This window comes from Solanum verrucosum, unplaced genomic scaffold (genome assembly GCF_900185275.1).
Source record: "Solanum verrucosum unplaced genomic scaffold, falcon-dt-bn FXZP01000054.1, whole genome shotgun sequence".
NCBI classification, from domain to species: Eukaryota; Viridiplantae; Streptophyta; class Magnoliopsida; order Solanales; family Solanaceae; genus Solanum; species Solanum verrucosum.
In genome coordinates, this window is record NW_026020199.1 from 609089 (window position 1) to 620849 (window position 11761).

Below are 11761 nucleotides of genomic sequence, written 5' to 3' on the forward strand. Positions count from 1 at the left end.
TGCGATGCTTACGTAACATGTCATCTTCCTCCAAGGAGTTTATCTACAAAACTCGCAAAACGATATAAAAGAAAAATAATATGTTTGGTAAAATTTCTAAAATAAACTTATTTTGACAATACATACATACGTAAATTGATAACTAATACATGGTGTACGATGGAAACGGAAAAACAAAAAGCATAAAAGAGCATAGAAACATGAAGAACATGAAAATCACTCAGTAAAAGAAATTAGACTTAAAACACAGAAGAAGCATTACAATGTTTTATTATGTTTCATACACACAAGTTTACACATTATACACTGCACCTTCAACTAATGAAGACAAATATTCTTAGAAGTTCTCAAATTGCAAGAGACTTCACCTCATCCACTTTCCAAAGGTCTGCATACTTATACAACCTCATGAACCCTTCATCATTTCGAGTGAGCTGACACATGATGCACGAGTCACTCATGCAGGTTAGGAATTTGTCTAACCTAGATGCTTTTTTGAGAATGGATTGATCAAGCTCGGTAAAAATTTTCATTGGTGCGGGTGGAGGAAGGTATTCAGTAATTATGCAATGCGATATGTTGAGCACTTTCAACTTCTTTAACCCATCCAAGAGAATAACCAAAGCAGGTTTAGATAACTCTGTACACCTCACACTCAACACTTTCAAGTTCAGAAGAAAGGGGACCAGTGTAGATGCAAACAATATATCACAGAGTCATAATCTTGAGCTCAGAAATTCTTTTGCAACTCGTTCAAATTTTCTCGATGACATATGCAGGTTCTTCTAAACTAGGCATCGTCAGTGATTCAAGATCTTACCATTCATGAAAAGCACTGCACATCGTTTGCTTTTCTAGTTTTTCCCAAACAGGCATAACAAGGCGTTTAAGTCGTGGACACCTGGAAAAAAAAGAGATTTAATTAATTGTCCAAATTATCTCAGATGCCTGAACTCTGAAACAATGATTGTTATACTGTGAAAGATTAAAGTTTATCCGGGGAATACCTCTTGGCAGTATAAGTCAACTGATTGTTGTAAACATACAAATTGTAATGGAAGATTAATGTCAGTATGTTTCCATGACTAAGGTTTAAGAAAATCTTTAGGATGCAGATCAATTTTTCACGAGATGGAGTGTCGACATATATATATGGCGGTATTGAAACTCTGATGAAATTTGACTGCATTACTGACAAGTCCAGCCTTTTCCAGAGACGTTGGTCAGAATAAGACGATTGCCATGCAAGAAAAACTTGAGGAACGAAAGAGATAAACGGGAAAAGGTCAAAGGACTGGATTATTTTCACCAGCATATCATTATTAAGGTCCTTCCATCTCCTTACAAGAGAATTTCCTTCTTCCATCAAAACAACTTTAATCTTTTCTTGTTTTTAGAACGACATCATAAAAGCTTCAATCTCCTAAGTTCCTGTAGAGCCAAGAAAGTTTATTACTTCTTTAGATCCAAAAAGAATAATTGAAATCCTAACATTAAATTGATGTTGCTTATTGTCATTTGTGTCCTTATGAATATACTCAGACCTTGAAGAATAAAAAGTTATGCCCGATAATATAAAGAAATATGGAAAAAGAGAGTACAAGTACGTCCGAGGAGTACTGTGATGCCCAAAAGTGAAGAAACTAAGAAAATACTTGGAACTTAAGTGAGTTGTAGAAAACAACAGAGAACTAAGTTCTTGCTGGCATAGCTTATGGAAGTATCACATTTTGGATAAAAATAATCAGTACTGAGAGAAAAATCATGAAGGATCAAAGAAAATATTGGCACTCACATTACGTTCCTCATAAACCTAGGTAAATCGTTATTCTTCGCGAACATGGGGGACGGTCATTTCTACTAAAACCGTCTCTAACTTAACTTGGCCAGTAATCTCAACGGTTTCTCATCAAAGGTAAATCAGTAATATCCTTCCTTATACGGTATATCCCTCCAACCCAATTTCAATATATTTTTCAATTGCCTTCCAATTAAAGTAAGGAAATTTAATTTTGAGATTTCGTTACGCTTTTCTGTTAACTTTCTTTTCATTAACTTCTAAGCTCAAATGTAGTTCTCTTTTGCATCTTCTTGATACATTTGATGAATTTTTTTACCTCAATAGAAAAAATATAATATTACCTTCCTCTTTTTCTTTCACTTACATTTTATAACACAATTTCAATCATAGTTCTAGCCAGTGTACCGGTAGCCCTTTCTGATTTTCTTAAAACATAAAAAAACAAAAGAGGGCCTTAAAGCAAATGTATCTTTACCATAAGAATTGTATATAAACATATAAATATATGAATTTGTGAAGTAAACTACATTTTTAAATTAGTCAACGGGAACTCATAGACCAAGTGCGAAGCCCCATGATTTTCTATAATTCATTCGGGCTTGATTCAACATTAGGTGACTTGAGAGGAGAAAAGTTATTGGGATGCTTGAGGATAATTATTTCATAAACTATTGAGAGTTGGACTAAAGGGAATACCTAGGATTTTTATTTTTATGTAATGTGAGTTAAATGGAAATGTCAGCAAAGGTGGAAGCCGCAGTATTGATGAAAGTGAACCAGATAGGCTACGATGGGGAAGCAAAGGTATATTTCACAGTGAAAGAATGTTAGTATGGAAGACCAATCTACCTATGAAGATTAAGTGCTTCAGCTGGATCAAACTAAACAATGATTGTGTAACTCTAGACAATCTAAATAGGAAGGATTGCAGTTGGTCAACAAATGTTATTTTGCAAGAAAACTCAGGAGACAGTCAACAACCTATTTCTTTATTGCCCATGAGCATATGATCAATGGAACATGTTCCTATGTTTTTTTAAATGTAAGTTGGGGATGCCACAAATATTAAGATATGCCAAGATGTCTTGAAGTCTACGCACAATTGATAACGCTAGACAAAAATATTTGTGGTAATAAGAGTTCTTGATAAACTTCAGTACACCCAGAAATATTGTGAATATCAGAAATAACAGAAAAAAATACTGGTAAAGATTATGAAAACTTACCAATTCAAGAATAAAATGATTGGTATCTTCTTGAGCAAGGAGGGGGAGAAGCATGAAAATATGGCGGAGAAGAGAAGCAAGAGGCATGGAAGGTGTTGTGAAATAAAGAGTGTTATTTTTAAAGAGTTTGAATAATATCAAGACTCTGTGATATATTTGATTCATTCAGACCTAATAAGATCCATTAAGCGGTTTTAAACAAAACAAAAACAAATGCACTAAATGGATTGAATTTCAATGATTAAGATTCAGATCTTCCAAACAAATGCATCTTAATTGTCTGAATCTGAATAATATAGATTAAGACCTCCAGTAAGTACAAACAAATATGGCATGAGTGATGTTTGCCTTTAAAGTGCTAGTTGCCGACTGTTTTCCATAGAGAGGGAACTAACTTTAGAGTTTTAGCAGCAGATAAGAAGCCTACATTAATATTTTCTCTCATATAAACTACTAATTCTCTATCTACGGAGATTATATATTAGATGCCTCAAATCCAAATCTTTTTGAGAAAAAAAAAGACGGAATAACCAAAGCACCATTTGTATTAAACCTGTGCAGATAAAAAATGATATTAAATTTTTTATGGATAACGATGAGAAGTTTGTAAAAACATAAAAAAAGAAGAAGCTACATTCTTGATTGCAGGACTCAAAATTTAATCGTTATTTAAACAAAATAAAAATTCAATAAATTAAAACCAACCTTGACAAAGAGTTAAACGTTAATAACAAGAAAACCACATTTTATCATACCACACTAATTTACTAATAGTTGAAATGCAGGAAACAATGATATACAAATTTAGAGAACCTTGAATTCAGATCTGTATGGGCAAAAATCAAATAGCCACAAAAAGGAGAAAAGAATTCCACAAGGTGTACACCGAATTCGTGCAACATCCACAACAACTTTTGGAATCAAGATCCGACATGAGTAAAGAATTAATTAGAAAAACAACCTTAGAGAATGTAAGAAAAAGATATGACAGAGAGAGGTTTAGGACATACCTTCAGATTGTTTATTCACTTCAGTGTGCGCAAAACGTATTGGGTGAAAATTGTGGGATGTTAGTGCTTTGATGAGGAGTATGAGTCGTATACGAAATCTTGGTCAAATGGAAATGAAAATGTCACACACCTGTAAATTGATTCTGGTCAACAATCTTTAGCAATTTTTCCGTTTTGGGTATCCTACCTGGGTTTTTTTTATTTAATAAATGACAAAAAATTAATCGAAGTGAGATTTTCTTTTGAGTTAATACCTATAAACTCCCTAAACTATTCACATTTTCCAGTTTAATAGTTAAATTATGGGGTATTGTGGACAGTTGTTGTCAACCTCTAAACTATAGACCACGTGATATTGAGAGTGACAGTCAAAAACAACATTTACTTCGACCTATTACACTATGTGAGGTCTGTCATTTTCTCAGATTCACCTTGTTTAGTGCATTTCTATTACTTGAACGGTAGCTTATGCAAATTGATTACTTAATTTTCTTTGTATCAATATCAAAGTTAAAATTGGCTGGTAAATTCTAGCCAATATAGAATTATATTTAATATTTCTTTGTTTTCAGAGAGGATTTTAGTAACGGTCGACGCCCTCTTCTTTGAGGACTTAAGAGATGTAGATTCTCTAAATTACTTGACTTTCATATTCCTTCAACTAACCACTCTCGTAAAATTCTCAAATTATACAATTTGTAATCCTTTTAAGTGTCAAATTAGTAAAGTGACCAACTAAACATTTGATAATGTTCGCAAGCCTATGAATTCAAAGAAAACGAGATTCTTACTGTTATTTATTATACAAACTAAAGTAATATTGAAATATTATGCAGTACTTGTTATTTTTAAAAGAAATCCATTGATTTTTTATTATTGAAGATGATCTTTTACCTTTGTATGTTCAAGCCATTTACCTTATCTTTCAGTTCCCAGTAAAATGATATAAATGGTAATCAATTAGCTACATCTTTACAATGAGATTAGAGGAAGTTGTAATAAAATTAATTATAATGAACATAAGTAATATTGAAATATTATGCAGTACTTGTTATTTTAAAAAGAAATCCATTGATTTTTTTATTATTGAAGATGATCTTTTACCTTTGTATGTTCAAGCCATTTACCTTATCTTTCAGTTCCCAGTAAAATGATATAAATGGTAATCAATCAGCTACATCTTTACAGTGAGATTAGAGGAAGTTGTAATAAAATTAATTATAATGAACATGCATTCATAATCAGGAAGAGATTTAGCCGTTTGAAATATATCAATTGCATTATTTTGAAAATCTTCAGGTTGAGAACCAAAGGAGTAGCATCAGTCAAGGTCTTATGGAGGAATCAGTTTGTTGAGGAGGCTACTTGGGAGGCTGAGGAAGATATGAAGAAGAGATACCCACATCTCTTCGAGTCCGGAGAAATACCAAATTAAGGTACTAATCCTTTTCTTAGCATATTTTTTAAGTTGACATGTTGTGTTATATATTACTTGTTGGGTGTTTAAGCTCAATTTTAGATGTTACACCTTTAGTCTACTTAGAGTAATCTCATACGAGGACTAATGTTCCCAAGGGTGAGATATTTTGAAACCTAGGTGTTTGAAAGAACTAGAATTAGAAAGAACTATTTTGGGTCAACTTTAAACCACTATAACTTTCAGTACATGATGATTTATGTGGCCCATAATATATCAAATGAAAGTTCTCAGAATCCTCTATCCAACGCCACCGAGTTTGCTAATTTTCGAGCTTGTATGAGGGATATATGCTTGTTTGAAGTCGGGTTGTCCAGTTAAGAAAGTTACCGAGATTTAAGAAGGGTATCTTAGTATTTTCCTTACCCAATTAGATTAAAACAAAATTTGTTAATATTTAGGGGTCTAAACTAATTTGGTTCAGGTTTACAAATCCAAAAATATGCTACGGTTTTCAGAGAAGTTCAAGAAGAGGAGAAAAGTCAAGTGTTCGTCAAGTTCTTGAGGATTTTGTTGCGGATTTTGCTAAGGGTTTGATCCCTAAGAGGTATGTGAGTTCACATAGTGTTTGGTTTGTTCACCCGCGCTCCAATCATGATAAGTTCACCATAATTTCGTTCTTGAAAGCAAAGGATTTGAGTTCTTGATGAGTTTTATTGAAGTTTCTTTCATAATCTTGAATGTTGAGATTGAGTTCTTGAAATAATCGTATGAGTTTTAAGGTTGTTTTTGAGTAGATTCTTGTATACTTATTTTGGGTATTCGAATCTAAGTGATTGGGGAAGAAACCATTCAATTCTAGGTGAATTGGGTTAGAAAACGAGTAAGAAAATTCGTCAAAATTTCTGGGAAAAGGAGTGGGGTGCCGCACCACTCAGTGTGACCCAAGTATGGTTTTGTAGAATGGGTCCTGGGGCACCACACCACTCTATGCACCCGAACCTTCCTTCTGTTGTTAAGGGTCTGGCGCCCTGCACCACTTAGTACGCCAGGGTTGCCAGGTCCTTTACCCTTTCTCACTTCTTTCCGTTTGAGTTCCCTCGAATTGTACCTATGCTTTCTAGTATATTTATACACTCTAAGGTATGTCTAAAAATCAAGATATCATCCATTACATGAGATCATAACCCTTGAATTCATAATTTAAATTCAAGGTAGAGCTAACAGTTAAGTTCTGAGAGTTCTTTGAGCCTTTTCAAAAGTCTTTAACATATGTTTTAAACTTGTTTTAAGACTTAAGTGTTGAGTTTGAGGAAGAGTAGAGCCATGTTCATTTTATTTCAAATGATATATGGAATTATTCCCAAGAGTAAATGTTTTTACATTTAAGATGAGAGGAAACACCGATTTCCTAAAGAGTTTTCTTGAGCAGTTTTAGTACTATCTCTTTTAATAGAAAGATTTTTGAGTAATATTCTCAAACCACAAAAAGAGTTACGTTTTTAAACATATAATCTAGTTACATTTTGGGAGTAGTATTGAGCACTTATATGGGGATGATTTCAGATTACTCAATGTCTCCATAAACTATGTAACCAACGTGGGTAGAAAGGGTCATACTTTTTAGATGATTCCTTAATACTTTATAGCATAGACTAGTGGATCCACTTAGTAGTAGTACTATACCAAGGTAAATTATAGGAAAGCTCTGGCAGCGTGGGCTAGACGATGTATCATCACATAGCTCATAATGATGGTTTTCGATTAGAGAAACTCCCACAAACTTATTTTGTATTATTATCTATACAAACAAAGTTTATATTGTATTTTCGAATACATTGAGTTGTTATCTACTGTTTAAAGCTTTTCTTTATACTGTATCTTTATTTACTGCTTTATATTGAAATGAGTTGAGTAAAGTTGAGACGAGGTAATTATTTTTTTCAGTTCCAATTCAAGCTTATGTCTTGTTTTAGATTTCCCCTCACAAGCTCGTACATTCCATGTACTGATGCTGTTTGGTCTGCATCTTTGATGATGTAGAAACATGTAACCAGGATCAACATCCAGCGCTTCATTGATCTAGTCGAGTTCCAAAGTCATTTGGTGAGCCTTATTGCTTTTCGGAGGATGTATTTTATCATGTTTTATCATTTCAGTTGGTTAGGATGATCGAGGGTCTTGTCTTGACATCCCTCATAGTATTAGAGGCTTCATAGATACATATTTATAGTTTATTAGTCTTGTTCATCTCAGTTATTGATGTTTGAGACTTGAGTTGCCACTTTGGCTAGTTAATGTTTTCTTTAAATATTATGAGTAGTTATATGAGTAAAATCTTTCGTTTGAGTTTATTCTATGTTGAGTAAGTCTTCCGCTAAGATTTAAGCTAGGCCAAGGGTTCGCTTGGGGCTAGCAAAGGTTCTCGAGTGCCAGTCGTGTCCAGGGTGTAGACTCGGGGGGTGACATTTACAATCAGTAAACTTGCCTCATTTAAACTCAAGCTAATCATCCTGTTTCTGAAGTTAATTCTATGAGCACTATCTACGGTCCGAAGTTCCATCTACGACCCGTAGATGCTGCTAGATCCTATAATTTTATGCAGACTTTATTTATGAACTTTCTAGATCTGACATGGATTTTAGACTTCTCGGGTATTACAATAACATTGTAAATAGACCGAGTAGATTTTTAAAAATCTCAATTATTATTATTATTTTATAGTTTCATATTTAAATTATTAAATATTTTTATTACCTCATGGTCTATAATTCTCTTTAAATTGAAAACCCACTAGTTGAATGTGTACTAAAATATTGAAATAACTTGATGCGAAACATGAAGTGTAACACCCCGTATCCTTGACAAACCATATTGCATATTTGAGAAGCTTCAAGTGCCACCGACGGGCACCACCCACAGAGTGTAGGGTTAGCCACGGACCGTCTTGGTGGTCCGTGATTCACCACCCGGAGCCTCTCCCAGAAAAGCCCATAAAAATTGTTCTAAGTCCAGACGTACGCCAGGACCTACGAACTGTAGGTCAGACCATGCTCTGTGGTGGGCCATAGGTCAGACCCTAGATTTCTAGTCCCAGAAGCCCATCGACGGGTCACCAGGATGGATCGTCGGTCCATCCACGGACCGTTGTTCTGGTCTATCGGTGACCTCTGACAACAGTTAAGTTAGGGGTCGTTTGGTCTTTTCCCTATGCATTGGACCCCTAAACTACATCTTTTAACCCATAAACTACGTAGTTTTGGTCAGTTTAAGCAACCTTTCACCAAAATTTAGAAAACTTAGAATGCAAGAGGAGAAAGAAGTCGACCAAGCCCTAGTCAAAAAACGCAACATGTTTCCATCAATTTCATCCCTGAAATTGATAGGTTTCTCCGTAGAATTCGTCACCATGTATGTGGGATTTCAATAGTGGGTTCCTTTCACCCATTAGGTCCCTAGAATTCAGTCTCATTCTTGATTCCCTTCCTATTATCTAGACCTAGGGTTTCTAGAATTTCAGCAGATCATTATGAATTAATTACTTTAATGTTCCTAATCAGATCATCATGATTTTAGTATTGTTTTACGTAGATTCTTTCATAAACTCAGAACCCTAACTATGTAGTTCTTTTAGTTCATGAATTACACATACAAAGTCAGTTATTTCAGATATACATGCTTCAGTTTACGAATGTCACATTATTAATTATCATTATTGCATTCTCAGAGTTTGCATGTTAGTAGTTGAGCTATCCAGTGCTTCAGCATTTCAATCATAATATTGCTTATATACATAATCAATTGGGAGTAGCTTTATACCGAGTGGACTAGGGTCAGTTACCCTCAAGTCCCAGAACTACGTTTCTCATAGGTTGTAAGTCCCCTCTATGGGCATCATTTTAGTGATCACGCTAGTCATGCCTCTATACTTCTGGCAAGGTATATTGGGTCCTCTCAATGGGGTGTATAAATCGGACTCCACATTTATCTCATGTTGTTTTATGTCGGTTATTACTAGCTCCTTTATAGCCAGATTTTATTTCGTTGACCATGTTATCAATGATAGTCAGTCTCAGCATGTTATAATCTTGGTCATTGCATTCAATTAGTTCATGTTCAGTTTTCTCCATATACTATCATGCTTATCTTATATAATTGCTCACTTATATGCTTTGGTTCAGTTATGTTTATTATTCATATTTACTCTATCCTGCATGCTCAGTACCTTTTAAGTACTGACACATACTCTGCGCTACATCTTCTCGTGATTTAGGTCCAGGTTCTCAGCTTCCAGATCACGCATAGTCAGTTCCCGATCTTGAGTGCAGCAGTATCAGTGGTGAGTCCTCATTATCCGAGGATGACATACATGTTTCCTTTGCTTTTAGTCTTAGTTTCAGTGTTTGCTAGATTTTGCTGGAGAATGTCCCGACACTTCTATTCAGTTAGAGGCTATTTTAAGACATAGTTAGAATCAACTTTAGCAATTGAGTTTGACCTTTTGGTTGTTGTTAAACTCTTAATTTTATATATTCAGATAGTTTATGGGTATTCCCCATCATTTCAGTTTATCTCATGATTTAGCTTCCACACCATATTTCTTTGCTTCATTTTATGTAGTATGCTTATGATATGCCAGCTCAGGGTATTACATGGGGTCACTCGTGATCCTAGGTCCCGTGTCTGCATCCAGGGGTAGCTTCGGGGAGTGACAAACTTGGTATCAGAGCATTAGGTTTAAGTGTCCTAGGATGTCTGAAAAGCCGCACTAAGTAGAGTCCTTTTCATGGGTGTGAAGTGCACCATATCTAATGAAAGGGAGGCTACGAAGTGTTTTAGGAAAACTTCAATTTCTTGATATTCTTATCGTGCATGGGTATGATGTACCTTCTAACTCGTTGTTATGCCTTTCAGATCATGCTTCCTGATAGAGCGTACCAAAGGAGTGTGAATGCCCGCAACGCTAACGTAACTCCTCTAGTCCCAGATCAGGAAGTTTCGAATGCAGAGTTTCAGAACGCTATCCAACTTTTGTCTCAGAGTGTGACTAACAAGAACAACCAGCAGGTTTTAGTTCCTACTAACAGTAGTATTGGTCAGTGCAGCTAGAGTTCGTGATTTTGTCAGGATGAACCCGCCTGAGTTTTTAGGGTCGCAAGTTGGAGACGATCCCCAAAAATTTATAAATGAGGTCAAGAAGATCTTTGTAGTGATACAAGTGACAACTAATGATAGGGTAGAGTTGGCATCCTATTAGCTTAAGGACGTGACTCATAGCTCGTATACTGAATTGAAAGAGAATAGGGGTACAAATGCAGCTCCTATCACTTGGGAATGCTTTAGTGAGACTTTTCTGAACAGGTTCTTCCCAAGAGAGTCGAGGGAGGCAAAAGCTCAGGAGTTCATGAATTTGAGGCAAGGTAACATGACAGTCCAAGAGTATGGACTCAAGTTCACCCAACTCTCTAGGTATGCTCCTCACATGGTTGTCGAATCTAGGGCTCAAATGAACAAGTTTTTGTATGGAGTGTCAGACCTAGTGAAAACAGAGTGCATAAATGCTATGTTGGTGGAAAATATGAACATCTCTAGGCTCGTGACTCATGCTCAACAGGTTGAGGGAGATAAAGCTTAGAGAATAGGCAAATAAGAACAAAAAGGCTAGGACATGTAGCTATGAGTATTCTCAACAGAAATCGGGTGGTGGGAATCGCTTGTAGGTTTAGCAAAAGTCTTCAGCCCCATCACCTTCATCAACTAGTGCTCCATCCTCTAGGTTCCAACAGGATCAGAAAGGTGGGGGTCGAGGGTACGGGTGAAAAAATGAAATTTTGAAACTGAAAATATTTTTTAAAGACAAACTTGAAATTTTTTATTTTTTTTTGGGGAGGGGGGGTGGGGGGCTGGTAGGGGGTGGGTGGGTAGGGGTTCTAGGGGTGAAAAAATGAAATTTTGAAATTGAAAATATTTTTTAAAAACAAACTTAAATTTTTTGTGGGGGGAGGGGGTAGGGGGCTGGGTAGGAGGTGGTGGGGGGTCGGGGGTAGTGTGAAAAAAATGAAATTTTGAATTTGTAAATATTTTTTAAAAACAAACTCAATTTTTTTTTTGGGGGGGGGGTGACTGGAGAGGGGGGTGGTGATCGAGGATCGGGATGAAAAAATAAAAATTTGAAATTGAAAATATTTTTTAAAAGCAAACTTAAATTTTTATCTTTTTGAAGGGGGTTGGGGGCTGATAGGGGGGTTGATGGGGGGGGGCAAGGGTAGTGGGTGGGGGTAAAAAAAAAATTGAAATTAAAAATATC

At 35.5% G+C, this 11761-nt stretch overlaps 1 pseudogene; it reads right to left on the reverse strand.

Moving 5' to 3' along the window:
- Positions 1 to 347: 347 nt before the first annotated feature.
- Positions 348 to 4100, reverse strand: LOC125830004 (F-box/LRR-repeat protein At3g48880-like; annotated as a pseudogene).
- Positions 4101 to 11761: the final 7661 nt, after the last annotated feature.